Raw genomic sequence first — 17,762 nt, 5'->3', positions numbered from 1 at the left:
CCACCCAGACACAGGGAGATCACACCAACTCCTCACAGACAGTCACCCGGAGGAAACCCACGCAGACACAGGGAGAACACACCATGCTCCTCACAGACAGTCACCCGGAGGAAACCCACGCAGACACAGGGAGAACACACCACGCTCCTCACAGACAGTCACCCGGAGGAAACCCACACAGACACAGGGAGAACACACTACACTCCTCACAGACAGTCACCCGGAGGAAACCCACGCAGACACAGGGAGAACACACCACACTCCTCACAGACAGTCACCCGGAGGAAACCCACACAGACACAGAGAGAACACACCACACTCCTCACAGACAGTCACCCGGAGCGGGAATCGAACCCACAACCTCCAGGTCCCTGGAGCTGTGTGGCCGCCCTAGAAATAAGTTGAATAATCATATTTTATTCTTACAACAATTTCCAAATGAAATATACTAGATATTTAGACTAGATTTAAGTAAATTTTACTTGCTTAGATTTCATTTTTTGCAGTGAATTGGACATTTATGGACACTTTGTAGTGAATATACTGTGCCTCACTGCACCTCCCCACACTGCCAAGACTGCCCTGCCTCAGCTGTCATTCAGCAACTTCCTGAAACATTTACAAATCATGTAAAGGGTGCATGTTAGGCATAAACTTAACATTTAAAGCTTTTTTATTTGTGTGTGTAATGTGTAATTGTAATTCAAAATTCAAAATCTCCCACTCGCCCTGTGAAGGACTCCAGGGTGTGTTCCCGCCTTGCACCCAACGATTCCGGGTAGGCTCTGGACCCACCGCGACCCTGAACTGGATAAACAGTTTCAGGGAATGAATGAATGAAATTCTCCCACTCTTTTGTCACTTTGTAGTAACTGTTGCATTTTACTGAAAATGAAATTTATCAATTTAATTCACAAGAAATGACAGAGAATTGAAGTAGCTTGAAAATGTGTGCATTGATTTGTTCTTTTCATGCAGATAACATTGTGTCCAAGCGTATGTATTAGTTGTGGTTTTGAAGATTTAAAGATGGTGTTTTTGTATTAATGCATATTTTTCTGTATTTATTTGAATAAAATCACAATTATCACTTTCAATTTTATACAAAAGTTGCGTGAAAATGACAGTATTTTGGATATAATCCTTTGTTACAAAAAATATCTTTTTGGAACATCTCGTGTTCTTCAGTGTGGGCCGATGGAAGAGCCAGTGTCTGAAGGTGATTGTGTTTGTTTGATAATTATTTCAAGAGGTGTGTTAACTCCTGGTCCGTAGCCTGGTAACGGCAACGACTCGTCTAGGATGGGCTCATTCCTATCAGTGATTCACTTGGATGAACAGTTGATTCGCCTTGACTCCCTTGTTTTCACCCCTGCAGCAGCTCGTTGAGGAGTGAGCTGCTTCACAATTCAGTTTCATTGTTATTACTATTGCGTCAAAGGTTCACATACAATAGTCATAAAGCCCTGTATGCATCATTCTGCACTTTGATTAGGCTCTTTTTCTAATTGATATATATACTGTATACCTATGGATCACACAGACTACGCTGTTGTATAAAGCTTGTCCGACCTAGCCACGGTTGCTAGGTAGCAATGAACATGTGGGCGGAGCATGGAGAGACCAACTGACTGAAAGCAAATGGTGGATTGACATATAAAACCCAATATGTGCTATTTATGAGACACTGTTGGACATGAACGGACCAGGAGGCTGAGAAAGAAACAATTTGATAAGAGCTAACAAAACTGGGGTGTGTCGATAAGGGAATCCAGCAGAGCGTGAGAGTGATAGCAGGGTGTTTACGAGAACGGAGGCGTGTAGAACCGCAGCCCTGTTTCTGATGCTGTACCAATGCAGCCAGAATGACAAATGAGAACAGAGCTGTGTCCAGATAATTGCTGCTATTTATACAGCTCTGTGTATAGGGGGGTAGAGTGTGTGTGTTCATGGTCAAGAGTAAAGAAAGGCCCAGGAGACAGAGAGGAAGGGGGGAAAAGGAAGCAGAAACAAGAATGAGAAAGAAAACAACACTGAAAGTGATGGCAAGGAAGGAAAGAGAGAAAGGAGGGGGTACTCTGAGATAAACATTTAAAAAAAACAAACCCGACCTTGTGCAAATACCTGAGAATACCAGAATGGGACAGTCTGGAGGGGCTATGCACAGAGCCTTAACGCCCTGTACGCTCCCACAAGTTAACAAAGGGCCATATATGAACATATATACTGATGTTTTCATGCCGTCTAGTACTCAATTAAACTTCTCCAAACCAACTGTAAATGTTCCAAGTGCTACGTTGTGTTCTTCGAAGTTTCAGTTCCACCTTAAATGCTTCCATGATATTCCCACGATAGCACTAACATTGGCGCATATGACGTTTTCGTTACACCTTAAACAGTGAAGTAGTTACAGGTGCCTGGACAAAACTACGGCATCTTTTAAGGTGACACATAGCTGCAAGTTGGTGAATAAACAGCTGTTTGCTTCATTGCCTCATTTTGTTCTGTAGCTGTTTATTCTTAAGCCACATTTTAGCTCAAAATGTTCTTAGGGCCCCGATGTAGTCTGGACTGGCTCTGGCTTCACGAGACCTCACCAATGTTCAAGTGTCACCCTGTGTCACCCTGTGTCACCCTGTGTCACCCTGTGTTACCCTGTGTTAGCCTGTGTTACCCTGTGTTATCCTGTGTTAGCCTGTGTTACCCTGTGGTGTGGAGCTGTGAGCTGGAGTGACATCTTAGATCCAGAACTAATCAACCAACACCAGTATCACAGAAATGTTCCAACATTAAGGGTCCGTGGACACCCTCAGTTTCCAGAAACGTCAATCTGCTTCATCCGAGAACAGTGAGAGGAGCGATGCGTAGTGGTCAGTATCGGCACCTTATAAAACATCTGTGATTAAGTAACTTGAATACAGTCATCGTTTGAAAATGACAGCTGAGTGTATGAGGACGTTGCCATTGGTAAATCTGTGTGCTGCTGATTTGCATCTCTTTTGTCTTTTTTCCTCAGATCCTCAGAGAGAGTATGATGAGAGGGAGGAAGGCAGGAAAAGGAAATAGGGACGCACAATTAAAGATAAGAGAATCCCCCACAGAGAGAGATCCACAGCCTTTAACAGCACAACGCTAGCTGCTCATTAGTGCACTCACAGATGGGAGGTAAAGCCTGCCCTTATTCCTTCAGACCAAAGGCATTTGGATCTGCTGCTCCTGTGTAGGCAGGTTCTTTTGTGACCAGATGATTTCGAGCCCTGGATCAAAGTGAGCTTCCTGCAGTCCAAATACAGGATGAGTCACACACACGTGGCTCAAAATACCCACGCATTTGCAGCCACAAACACCATGAGGAAGAGTCTGCGCAGCGGAAACCTGAGAACTCTCGGCAGAAACCGAGCCCTGTTTCGGGAGAACTACAATGGCTCAGTGAGAAGGTAATCGAAAAGGAGTGAGCTATAGCAGTGGCTTTTTATGATGTTGGAAACTAGTAAAACAATTTGTAATTCTATGTTCTTCTGCCCTTGAAAGCTTCCCTCCTTAAAGAGACTTGATTGGCGTGAGACACTGAGTCATTAAGCTATGAGAAAAATAGCTGGGGTGTCTCAATTCTTGTTCGAAAACAGGGGTAGGGCCGAGGGGCAAACGAAGGCTATGAATGCCTTGTGAATCACCAGTATGATAAATAAAGACACAAATATCAGTATTTTCTCCCTTAAATACCTTGGAATTATCTCAATTTAATGTAGTTCCAATGCATTCGGCCCCTTTACTTCATAAGAAGCATAAAACTTCGTTAATATTTTGCAGATATCTCAAAATTTCCAGTTCCATTTTAAATGGTGAAGCAATTTGATTTTAGCACCTGTGGCTGCGGCAAAATTTACGATTTTAAGTTTTGAATAAAAACACCTGAAAATCTACACTTTTAACACAGTCCCAAAGGGCAAAATAACACTTGAAAACAATGGTTAGGTGTAAAAATAAGAAATAGGATTTACTGTTCTCCTGCAAGCGTGTTGAGCTATCCATTGACATTGTTAGTTGCAGTTGGAAAAAATCATTCATGCATTTATTATCTGTAAGCGCTTATCCAGTTCAGGGTCACGGTGGGTCCAGAGCCTACCTGGAATCATTGTCTGTGAGGAGTGTGGTGTGTTCTCCATGTGTCCGCGTGGGTTTCCTCCGGGTGACTGTCTGTGAGGAGTGTGGTGTGTTCTCTCTGTGTCTGCGTGGGTTTCCTCCGGGTGACTGTCTGTGAGGAGTGTGGTGTGTTCTCTCTGTGTCTGCGTGGGTTTCCTCCAGGTGACTGTCTGTGAGGAGTGTGGTGTGTTCTCCCTGTGTCTGCGTGGGTTTCCTCCGGGTGACTGTCTGTGAGGAGTGTGGTGTGTTCTCCCCGTGTCTGCATGGGTTTCCTCCAGGTGACTGTCTGTGAGGAGTGTGGTGTGTTCTCCCTGTGTCTGCGTGGGTTTCCTCCAGGTGACTGTCTGTGAGGAGTGTGGTGTGTTCTCTCTGTGTCTGCGTGGGTTTCCTCCGGGTGACTGTCTGTGAGGAGTGTGGTGTGTTCTCTCTGTGTCTGCGTGGGTTTCCTCCAGGTGACTGTCTGTGAGGAGTGTGGTGTGTTCTCCCTGTGTCTGCGTGGGTTTCCTCCGGGTGACTGTCTGTGAGGAGTGTGGTGTGTTCTCCCCGTGTCTGCATGGGTTTCCTCCAGGTGACTGTCTGTGAGGAGTGTGGTGTGTTCTCCCTGTGTCTGCGTGGGTTTCCTCCGGGTGACTGTCTGTGAGGAGTGTGGTGTGTTCTCCCCGTGTCTGCGTGGGTTTCCTCCGGGTGACTGTCTGTGAGGAGTGTGGTGTGTTCTCCCTGTGTCTGCGTGGGTTTTCTCCGGGTGACTGTCTGTGAGGACTGTGGTGTGTTCTCTCCGTGTCTGTGTGGGTTTCCTCCGGGTGACTGTCTGTGAAGAGTGTGGTGTGTTCTCCCTGTGTCTGTGTGGGTTTCCTCCGGGTGCTCCGGTTTCCTCCCAAAGTCCAAAAAACACACGTTGGTAGGTGGATTGGTGACTCAAAAGTATCCGTAGGTGTGAATGTGTGAGTGTGTGTTGCCCTGTGAAGGACTGGCGCCCCCTCCAGGGTGTATTCCCGCCTTGCGCCCAATGATTCCAGGTAGGCTCTGGACCCACCACGACCCTGAACTGGATAAGGGTCACAGATAATGAATGAATGAATGAAGGACCAGAAAAAAAAGCCCTTCCCTTAAACCCCTCTCATCATTTTCCACATTCACTTGTGTGATTGAAGATTAAAGCATTAACCCACTTTTAATTTCTAAGTTTGTAATTTCTGAGCTTGAGTTTTAATTTCTGGAACTGTTCGGAGTAATTACGCTGGAGCCGCGCGAGTGTAAGAGGCAAAGTGAAAGGGGACGCAGCTGATTGCCCATCTCTGTGCTTCCTCACTGCTTTTAATTGTCATGCACTAATGACGGTAATTGTTCTCCAACAGAGGCAGTAGAAGGACAGATGTGATGTGATGGCTCTTTTTCGGCTGATGATTTGGAGCAGCACTTAACCGAGTTTGCGATAATCTTTTGTCTCAGCCACAAACAAACAAACAAAAACAGTGACTTGAATGTCAATGCCTGACTGCCATTTAAAAAACCGCACATACCCTGCTCCTCCTGCTGACGCTGTTTAACTCCTTTGATTGTTAGGAGCCGTCTTCTGGAATCTTCTCTGGCTTCATAGAAAATGGAGGTGAACCCACAGCTGCCTGCCTCCACAACACAAAGCAGGAGCCACCCCCTGTGCCCAAGGAGCAGTGGGGGTTGGAGACGGCACTGTTACTTCATTCCCACACCCCAAACTTTTCCTGCTGTTTGTGAGAATGGAACCAGTGACCTCTGAGTCCCAAGCTGTCTTCTCTAACCTCCTGGCCACGCAGTATGACAGTATGGAGAAAATGGGGTACGTGATAGTGTGTGACACACGAGGACAGTTGTGAGGATCCCGCTGTGGCAGTATACACGAGGTCAGGGAGGTGTGTGGATGATCAGTTCTGGATCATTAACACCACTGCTGCTCATTCCAAAGGTTCTGGGTGGAGCGCCATCACTCCTTCTCACTCCTCCATTGGACATTGTCTTATTTCAATTTCTGCTTTATTTACTGGGGATTATACAGGTTTAATTGCTATGGTAACTATGTCACGGTGGCACTGCAGGTAGTTTCTGACACAGCTCCACGGTGCTGGGGTTATGGGTTCAGTCCCTCATGCCAGAGTTCGTGGGGAGTTTGATGTGTTCACCCTGTGTTGGTTTGGGTTTCCTCCAGGTGCTCCTGTTTACTCCCACAGTCCATATACACGGTTTGGTAGGTCACTTTGCTATTCAGAAATGTCCCCAGGTACGAGTGGCTGAGTGCGTAATGCCTTTGGGTGGGTGTTTGGAATATGTTTGGGTGGGCAAAAACACTTTGAGAACAGGGGGACAGATGGACGGATAAATAGTAGTGCAGTTCGTCAACGGAAAGGGACAGAAGGACGGCAACAACTACATTTTTCATTTCACTGGGTGGACAGTGCCCACCCCAATAGTCAAGCCCCTGTCCCCAATCATCCAGAGTTGGATGGAGTTGTTGTAGAAATGGAGCAGGATGGTGATATGTGATTAATCAGAGTTAAACTGTGATGAAATTACATCAAGACCAGAATAATAACATTGAAAATATACGTAAAGTTAAAAACCAATCCCAAAAATCACGAAAAATACAATTTGAAAAGGTTTACAATAAATAGAACATGTCCAGTCTCACCTCAGAGCTAAGGACTTCCCCCAACTTCACAAGACACCCCTAGCCTATGATTGTGAGGGCAACAATGGGCTTTCCTCGAAATATATTCCATCAACTGCCCCTTCTTTTCGAACTGCTGCTGACACAACGCCACTGGACAGCTCAACGCTCTTGCAGGAGAACACTAAGTGCCCAGATCTGTTATGTCAGCATATGGACGACTGCGCTGGTGAGCACTGTGCTGTTTGAGAGGGTTTTTTCTCTCATAAAGTTATAAAACATGAAATTAGCTTGTTCTCAAGACAGAACATAGTGGGCTGAAGACTTACAAAACCACTGATTTTTAGGGCTTCCATAGTTTGGCTCCTGTAGTAACCGTTGCTATAGTAACATTTGTCCTTCTGGAAAGACTTTAGCTCATTCATTCATTCATTGTCTGTAAGCACTTATCCAGTTCAGGGTCGCGGTGGGACCGGAGCCTGCCCAGACACAGGGAGAACACACCACACTCCTCACAGATAGTCACCCGGAGGAAAGCCACGCAGACACAGAGAGAACACACCACACTCCTCACAGACAGTCTTCTGGAGGAAACCCACGCAGACACAGAGAGAACACACCACACTCCTCACAGACAATCACCCGGAGGAAACCCATGCAGACACAGAGAGAACACACCACACTCCTCACAGACAGTCACCGGAGGAAACCCATGCAGACACAGGGAGAACACACCACACTCCTCACAGACAGTCACCCGGAGGAAACCCACGCGGACACAAGGAGAACACACCACACTCCTCACAGACAGTCACCCGGAGGAAACCCACGCAAACACAGGGAGAACACACCACACTCCTCACAGACAGTCACCGGAGGAAACCCACGCAGACTCAGAGAGAACACACCACACTCCTCACAGACAGTCACCCGGAGGAAACCCACGCAGACACAGGGAGAACACACCACACTCCTCACAGACAGTCACCCGGAGGAAACCCACGCAGACACAGGGAGAACACACCACACTCCTCACAGACAGTCACCCAGAGCGGGACTCTAACCCCCAACCCCAAATCCCTAGCATTACTTGCTGCACCACCTGACTTGACTTCAGCTCATATGTAGACTTTTTCTGTTCAGAGTTCATGGCATCCAGCCACAAGGGCAGTAAAGTAGTCAGGTGTTGATATTTAGTAATCAGCTCTGAATCACAAAATAATGGTCAGTCTTATCCCACAGCTATTAAATGGTTGGCCATCATTCCAGAGAATTCAATTCCGCTGCTCCCCTGTCCAGTGGCTTTATACCGCTTTAACCCCATGCTAGCCATTGAACATGGTGACCTTAAGCTCATGTGCAGCTGCTCCAGAGCGTCCACTCCCCATTTTATTAATTGCTGTGGATATAACACAAGCTGGGAATTGAACAGAGGAACATCTTTAAATTTATGCACCAGACTACACTAATTATAAATGCTATGATGAGCTTTTGGGCATCGATGGAATATTTCTGGATCTCGTTACTGATCCTTGAAAGGTTTCCTGAGGTGACATTACCTCGACTTGTAAGAGGCCAGTTTTCTACTAAAGCCTGTACACAGATTCAGCGGCATTCTGTGAATATCAATGAGGCTTTGTATCTTATTACGTTAAACATTGTTCACGGTCGTGAAAATGAGACGTGTTTCCAATGCATTTCCAAAGCTGAAAGAGATTGTCTCAAAGGAAAAAAAACAACAACAACAGAGCAACAGAATTCGACTCGCGGGGTCATCGGGGTCTCCGTGGCTCACTGCGATTGCCTGCATTTTTTATGGTGCTCTACGTATAGCATTCGATAGCAGCTAATATCCTTTTTGAATATGCAGTGGAACGCACAAGCAACTCAAAACAGCAGAGTGCTTCAGTATTCTCCAGCACTTATTTCTTCTCTGGTGGTTTGCCGATGGGCCATACATTGTGTAGGAAGAGTAAATAAGGCCTGCAGGTGAATAACTTTGCCTTGCCTGGATTTTACACTTAATCACTGATGAATAGCCATCTTCAAACATCTTGATTCCTAACCATTCAGTTTTCAGACGATCTCTGGGCAATGTTATGGAAGATGTAGGTCACTAGTTTGCAATGGATAAATCATACAGCTTCTTGCCGAAGTAAATACTAACCTACAATTTAGAGAAAACTGTTAATAAACCATAATTAGAAGCACTGAGGTTTATTATTTCAGCTCTCACTTTGTATAATCAACAGAAAACTTGAGCTGTACATGTGATTTAGATTGCCATGTTCCAAGTGTTGGAATAGAGTTGGGTATAGCCCCAACGCACTGGGCTCTGGAGCAGTGAGACTATAGCCTATTTTCTACTGCAGGGCCAAACTTTGGAATAATTATAGCTTCAGAAGCATTGTGAAGCTTCACTGAGCTCTAATGAGGAAAAAAGTGCCTCTGTCATTGCCCCCCCTGTCTCAACTCTTCAGAAACTACACTATGTAACTTCTGGAGGAGGGTTGGAAACCACCCACTTCCTTCCTCCCCCTCTGTTTCAGGACAGTGCTGTAAAAATGAACTACATCACAACTGTAGGGGGAGCCCAGGAGCAAAAGTGCCTAATCTGACTTGGTTTGCACGGCTGAATGCTTTCAAATACTGAGAGACTTTTAGTTTAGAGTCGGAAGCGTAGAACAAAAGAGGAAAACCACTTATTAATACACTTGAGTTCAGAAAAAATATTCAAATGAATACAGCTGGAATTCCTTTTAAAGGCTGATAAAAAGAAGTAAAATTACAATGAGTTTGAAGGAAGCAGAAAGTGATGGATGGGAAGTAGAACGGTATAAATGTAGGTCATCTGTAGAAAAAAAAGAAGAGTTGTCAACTGCAGACCTGCCGTTAAGACCTTGGAGCAGTTTCCAGAGCAAAAAATGGAGGGAAAACAAGGCTTTAGAGTGGATGATGCAATCCAAGCCAAAGTTTAGCAGTTCTAGCTTGAACATCCTTGAAGGAAAGCTCTATAAAACCATCAAGATGTATAATTTAACAACACATTAATAATGCTTAAACACACAGCAGCAGAGAAAAGATTTTATTAATAAGCATCTTTCAAAATAACCAAGGGTACAGTTTTTTAAGGACACAATGTGAATGCAATCAGGGAGTTAACCAGGGTTTGAGCAGTGATAAAAGTTTGAGGAAATGCAGCCAGAATCTAGTTTATGAACTTGGTTCTATCTAAATTCCATAAATCACAAGGCAGATGCTAAGCATGTTAGCAGTTAGCCTAATTAATTAGCTACAATGTCCATATGGCTACCATCCATACAGCTTCTATACTCTTTTTGAAATAGTAGATAAGTGAGGGAAATAACAACACAGCAGTTCCCTTCCCTCATTAATGCTAACATTATGCTAGCCTAGCTTCTTTTGTTAGCCTATCCGTGTTTATACTCCTCTCATGTACAACCACTTTGAAGCTAAATTCACACGTCTTTGCTGTGAGCTCCTAGCTGTGCAAAAACCTATTTTCCCCCTCATTTCATACAGATAACCCGTTGCTATCTGTCATTTTCATCACTCTTTCATCTCTTTTTCCCGCTAACTTTCTGTAGGCACTTTTAGCTTTAGATCTGACATGATATGCCTTCGCCTATGTGTGGGCGGGGGAGGTAGGGGAGGTAGGGGAGGCTCACCCTCTTGGGTCAAATGAAGGTAAATGTTCTATCTTTTATTTCTTTTACTTTCTGACAGTGAATATTAAGTGTTTCTCCTCACAAGTACTGACTGTGCATGACCTGCATTTATCTCCCTCCAAAGTTTTTGGTTAAAGGCTTAACTTTATTAATGGAGTGAAGATGTCCACACTCGTACTTGTGAACCTTTGCATAGGTTCTCCACAATGTCAATGGGCCCTCAACAGCCTTCCCCACATCTAAAATTACAAATGAAAACTATTATTTTTCGTTGTATACATTTATTATTACTTCTTGTAAACCTAGTTATGCCTCTGTTGCAAGAATAAATAAATAAATATATATATATAAATGTAAACATCCATGATTGTACATTTAAAATTTGTTTAAAGCAGTGCATAATATAAAATCCCACACTTTGACTAAACATTTACAGTATTCAAGTGTGTATAGCTTACCATTTGGGACAAAACCTTTGAGAATGATTCATTATTTTTAGTTTTTATTTTTCCTTGTCCAGGACACGCTTTACAGACACTGACCCAAGGAAGCAATTAAAACCTAACTCTAGGACCCTGCAGCTTTGTGAGAGCAACACCAGCTGTTACCCCACTGTGCTACAGCATGGCTGTGTCTCGACAACGATAAAGTCCTTTGACAAGACTCCTAAACTTTTTAATATGATTAAAACTGTAGGTCTCTGTGGAAAAGAATGCCATAAATGAAAAGGCAAACAAATGTTGCACTTTTAGAGTCCTTAAAGGACCTGTTTGGGGCAGATGAATGCTCTTGTTTTTCATGTTAGCACTGATGCTAACTGAATAATGCTAATCACAGTAGCACAAACTGCAATGAAACTTTCTATCTGAACCACAAAGTGGGCTGAAATTCAAGAGTCGCACACTTGAAAGGTGTTAATTTTTGTAACGTGGGACATTCTTATCACATGAAATACAGTTGTTGTGGGCTTTGAGGAAAGGAAATGTCCCCTTTGAAAGAGGCTAATCTGAGCCAAACCCCTCCTGTGCAGAACATGGCCTCATTCTGTCTCATTTCGTTATGCTCCATTGTATAGGCATCTGGAGGTGAGAAGCAGAAAGGTGCCCTCATCCTACATCCATATGAGCTTTATAATCAGAGGTTATGTAAGGGGCCATAGATGTAGCCTTCACTCTCCCAATGGCGAAGGAACTTGTTTTTGCACATTTCTGGCCCGAGCACTTTGCTGACTGCTGCAAAATGGTACTGAATCCAGATGGACATTGACTGAGATGAAAGTGAAATGTTGATAATTTCACCCCAAACCTTCAAAGAATTTCCCTTTCACACAAGAGGCCTTGGTAGTGTCCAGCCAGTCTCTGCCAAAGCATCAGACATTGAGTGCTGTTAGCGTTTGATCATTTCTGGGTGGAGGTGTGAGTTATCCCTCCATAAGTTTTTAAGTTCTTCTCAGAAAAGGAAGAAATGTACCCTCCTGAGAAGCTACGAACAAGACTCTGAAATTGGCTTCTTCTACAAGCGTTGTCCCTGAAACACCATGGGTTTCTTAAGGCTCTGTAAGAGTGCTCCATGTAGATGTTCAGTACGATGAGTCTTAAAGACTGTCTAATGGATTCTACCCATAAATGCGTAAAGTGCATGGACACTGGATTACTTTTAGATGGGCAGCTGGGGTTAATAACATTGAATAAAAAAAATACCCCGTGTGAAATACAGGGATGAGAGTGGCTACTTAATTCACACAGTGGATCAGACACAGCAGTGCCACTGGAATTTTTAGACTCCCACTACTACTCTGAGAACAGCCCACCAATCAAAAATATCCAGCCCCATATTACGTTATCTTCTAGTCTTTCATAACAGATAATGGGCTTCACTCACTCATCGTTAGTTAATGAGTCAGATACACATTCGTAAAACTCTTTACCATGGGATATGACGGGATATTTCCCCACATGTGAATTTGGACAGGATTAATATAAACTTATTTTTATGACTAGTTTTACTGTAGATGATAAGTTCTTAAATATTTCCTGAAATTGATGTGTGCACTCCGGAAAAATGACTGTAATTGTCTATTGGATGGGAGTACGGTAATACTCCTGTAATTATTACCCCATGCCCACAAGTAAAACTAATCCAGTCTGAATATGCCTTAAGTGTCTATTCATTAATTCATTCATTCATTACCTGTAGCCTACCTGGAATCATTGGGCGCAAGGCGGGAATACACCCTACAGGGGGCGCCAGTCCTTCACAGGGCAACACAGACACACACACACACACATTCACTCACACCTATGGACACTTTTGAGTCGCCAATCCACCCACCAACGTGTGTTTTTGGACAGTGGGAGGAAACCGGAGCACCCGGAGGAAACCCACGCAGACACAGAGAGAACACACCACACTCCTCACAGACAGTCACCCGGAGGAAACCCACGCAGACACAGAGAGAACACACCACACTCCTCACAGACAGTCACCCGGAGTAAACCCACCGGGTTAAGTGTCTAGTCCTGCTGAACACTTTTTGAGGTCCAGTAATCTTCCAGTCCTTCTTTAGTGAGGAACAGTGTGTAGTCTGGCTGAGTGACAGACTTTAACAACCCAGCCCCCCCACGAGAGCAAGACCGACAAGGGAATTCAATTACATGCTTGCAGTGAATTAATTGCCATTAATTAATGCATCTCATCAATGCATTAGGCACCCTTCTGTTAATTGCTTTGTCATCGTTGCCATGGCGATTGCCTTTAATGAACCTGTTTGTTGTTATCAGCATGTTCTTTTCTTAAAACCGTCCTCTGATCATTTTCATGGCTCTGCTACTTCACAACTGACTCTTGGCTAATTTACTGTGTGTGAGTGTGTGTGTCGAATATACAGTGCTAGGATTCATTCATTCATTCATCTTCTGTCACTACTTCATCCTGTTCTGAGTCACACTGGGTCCTGAGCCTGTGCGCATAATGTATTTTCATAATGAAAGGGTGAAACCTGATGAGTCAATTAAACTAAGTACCTACCCACCCCTGTATACCACATAGTAATAAAGAGTACTGATCCATTTCAGTCACAGGTCATCACCCCCTGCTGCTATTTTCACTGAATTGAGTTCTTTTTTGAACATTTTAAACACATCTGGTCACACATCCTGCTTGTCCTTATGTCCCTTCTTTCCATTTAATATCACAGGTGGGCAGCAGTGGACGAGACAGCTGCTCAAACACATCATGAATGGGATGGAACCAGACAGTTTTATCTTTCAGAAGGCAGTTGCCCCCATCTGGACTCTTTTATAATGTGGATTGAAGTCATAATGTGGGAGTACACTGCAAGTTTAGAATAATAATTTTCAACAATGTGGTGAAGACAGAGGCTGAGTTTGGTACACAGCCCCTGATACAGTAGTGTGGTGAATCTGTGCACGCTCGGTCAAATGAGGATACACCATTTAAATCACTGTACACACATTCAAGTGTCTTTTTTGTGTGTGTAACATATAATTAAAAATGAAATTATCCCATTTGTTGTCACATTATGGTAACTGTGTAGTACTAAGAATTAAAATGGAGTATTAATTTGCTATGTTCACAATCGCTAACGTTGAAATCACCATCTTGAAATCATTTAAACAAAAACTGTGCTCTAAATGCTTTTGAATACAATACTATCCCCAAGAACAGAACGAATCGATGCACATGTTGTTGCAGGGATTTTCCTTGATGGGTCTTTAATGAAAGCAGTGACAAATAAGTCCTTCTCGCTTGCCGTTTTTAAACATTATTTTTAGATTATTTTATTCAATTAAAGAACAAAATAAATTTTAAATGCTACATAACATTTAGCATAAAATTACAAATGAGTGGAAGAATGTTTGAATTTTGAATTACAATTATACACTACGTGGCGGCACGGTGGCGCAGCAGGTTAGTGTTGCAGTCACACAGCTCCAGGGACCTGGAGGTTGTGGGGAGATTCCCGCTCCGGGTGACTGTCCGTGAGGAGTGTGGTGTGTTCTCCCTGTGTCTGCGTGGGTTTCCTCCGGGTGACTGTCTGTGAGGAGCGTGGTGTGTTCTCTCTGTGTCCGCGTGGGTTTCCTCCGGGTGACTGTCTGTGAGGAGTGTGGTGTGATCTCCCTGTGTCTGCGTGGGTTTCCTCCGGGTGACTGTCTGTGAGGAGCGTGGTGTGTTCTCTCTGTGTCCGCGTGGGTTTTCTCCGGGTGACTGTCTGTGAGGAGTGTGGTGTGTTCTCCCTGTGTCTGCGTGGGTTTCCTCCGGGTGACTGTCTGTGAGGAGCGTGGTGTGTTCTCTCTGTGTCCGCGTGGGTTTTCTCCGGGTGACTGTCTGTGAGGAGTGTGGTGTGTTCTCCCTGTGTCCGCGTGGGTTTCCTCCGGGTGACTGTCTGTGAGGAGTGTGGTGTGTTCTCCCTATGTCTGCGTGGGTTTCCTCCGGGTGACTGTCTGTGAAGAGTGTGGTGTGTTCTCTCTGTGTCTGAGTGGGTTTCCTCCGGGTGACTGTCTGTGAGGAGTGTGGTGTGTTCTCCCTGTGTCCGCGTTGGTTTCCTCCGGGTGACTGTCTGTGAGGAGCGTGGTGTGTTCTCTCTATGTCTGCGTGGGTTTCCTCCGGGTGACTGTCTGTGAGGAGTGTGGTGTGTTCTCCCTGTGTCCGCGTGGGTTTCCTCCGGGTGACTGTCTGTGAGGAGTGTGGTGTGTTCTCCCTGTGTCCGCATGGGTTTCCTCCGGGTGACTGTCTGTGAGGAGCGTGGTGTGTTCTCCCTGTGTCCGCGTGGGTTTCCTCCGGGTGACTGTCTGTGAGGAGTGTGGTGTGTTCTCCCTGTTTCCGCGTGGGTTTCCTCCGGGTGACTGTCTGTGAGGAGTGTGGTGTGTTTTCCCTGTGTCCGTGTGGGTTTCCTCCGGGTGACTGTCTGTGAAGAGTGTGGTGTGTTCTCTCTGTGTCTGAGTGGGTTTCCTCCGGGTGACTGTCTGTGAGGAGTGTGGTGTGTTCTCCCTGTGTCCGCGTTGGTTTCCTCCGGGTGACTGTCTGTGAGGAGCGTGGTGTGTTCTCTCTATGTCTGCGTGGGTTTCCTCCGGGTGACTGTCTGTGAGGAGTGTGGTGTGTTCTCCCTGTGTCCGCGTGGGTTTCCTCCGGGTGACTGTCTGTGAGGAGTGTGGTGTGTTCTCCCTGTGTCCGCATGGGTTTCCTCCGGGTGACTGTCTGTGAGGAGCGTGGTGTGTTCTCCCTGTGTCCGCGTGGGTTTCCTCCGGGTGACTGTCTGTGAGGAGTGTGGTGTGTTCTCCCTGTTTACGCGTGGGTTTCCTCCAGGTGACTGTCTGTGAGGAGTGTGGTGTGTTTTCCCTGTGTCTGCGTGGGTTTCCTCCGGGTGACTGTCTGTTAGGAGTGTGGTGTGTTTTCCCTGTGTCTGCGTGGGTTTCCTCCGGGTGACTGTCTGTGAGGAGCGTGGTGCGTTCTCTCTGTGTCCGCGTGGGTTTCCTCCGGGTGACTGTCTGTGAGGAGTGTGGTGTGATCTCCCTGTGTCTGCGTGGGTTTCCTCCGGGTGACTGTCTGTGAGGAGTGTGGTGTGTTCTCCCCGTGTCTGCGTGGGTTTCCTCCGGGTGACTGTCTGTGAAGAGTGTGGTGTGTTCTCCCTGTGTCTGCGTGGGTTTCCTCCGGGTGACTGTCTGTGAGGAGTGTGGTGTGTTCTCCCTGTGTCTGCGTGGGTTTTCTCCAGGTGACTGTCTGTGAGGAGTGTGGTGTGTTCTCCCTGTGTCTGAGTGGGTTTCCTCCGGGTGACTGTCTGTGAGGACTGGTGTGTTCTCCCTGTGTCTGCGTGGGTTTCCTCCAGGTGCTCCGGTTTCCTCCCACAGTCCAAAAACACACGTTGGTAGGTGGATTGGCGACTCAAAAGTGTCCGTAGGTGTGTGTGTGTGTCTGTGTTGCCCTGTGAAGGACTGGCGCCCCCTCCAGGGTGAATTCCTGCCTTGCGCCCAATGATTCCAGGTAGGCTCTGGACCCACCGCGACCCTGAACTAGAAAAGGGTTACAGATAATGAATGAATGAATGAATGAATTATACATTACACAATGAAAGCTTTAAAACTTTTTGTTCACCAAATACAATTATTGATTTAATCTATCCATTGCTGTGCATACTTTGTTATCCTCTTTTCAACCTGTCTTTTAAAATGTTGAGGACGACCACAGAGCCGGTGTTATTTGTGTGTTTTTAATCTTCTGCTGCATTCTAAATAGTCCAGTAATATCTGGAGTGTATTGGCATGATGTGCAGGTTTAAATGTGTAATGTGTTCTAAGGAGCATCTGGAAATACACTAAAAGGGCAGATATTAGTAGATATCCGTTATAATGAGTGAGTCCGGCTACACGCAGCTTTCAGTAGAAAGGGGTGAATTGAAATGAGGCGCTGTGGAGCAGCTGCACATGAGGGTCACCATGCCCAATACAAATGGTCTTAAATCCCCAAATACCAGGCTGTGGAGAAGTGTTAATGTGTTGAGTACTTGATGCCGTCTAAACCTCAATGAAATGTTCCAACATGTGGTGTAAAGCCTTCCTAGAAGAGTAGACAATGTTACAAACAATGGGACAAACTACCTATCAATACTCTTCCATATCACAGCAGGAGACGTGTTAGATGAGTGGGTGTCCAGGCCGACCTTTCCTCTGAGGATCCCTGTAATTGTCATCATAAGTAGGACATAATGGATCCTCTGGCTTTCTTAAAGCTTGTGCTGCATATGGTTCAAAGCCTATTTGGAATCCATTTGAGCAAGTAGCTCTTTTGATGTGCCATTTCAGTTGCCCCTAGACATTTTTATTACATATAAAGAACTTGCTGCCAAACAGGGTTGACTAATACCTTCCTGGCACATTGCATTACATTACCATTTTAACTCCCTCTGTCATGTCTCCTTTTGGAGTGCTTCCATTTCTTCTCCCTGATTGTGTTGAATATTCCTTCTTTACCTACGGTTTGAATGCTTTAGTTTTCGCTGCAAAAACGCGATTCCATAAGAACCCAACATAAAACATTTTTCGCAAGTCGTAACCCATCTTAACTGACACCACTTAAAGGCAATGTGCATTTTAGTTTTAAAAATGTGGAGGATGTTTTCTTACCCTTTGCTAGCTCTCCTGACTGTTTGTGTGCTCAAAAACCGGTCTCAGTAAATCAGTAAATGGCTAAAAAACAAAGGGTCTAGGTCCGATATGCTAGCCTTTCCCAATCACGCATCTGGAGTATGGAAATGTTTCCAAATCTGGGAGATG

Source organism: Hoplias malabaricus, chromosome Y (genome assembly GCF_029633855.1).
Source record: "Hoplias malabaricus isolate fHopMal1 chromosome Y, fHopMal1.hap1, whole genome shotgun sequence".
Taxonomy (NCBI): domain Eukaryota; kingdom Metazoa; phylum Chordata; class Actinopteri; order Characiformes; family Erythrinidae; genus Hoplias; species Hoplias malabaricus.
This window is presented reverse-complemented; position numbering follows the sequence as displayed.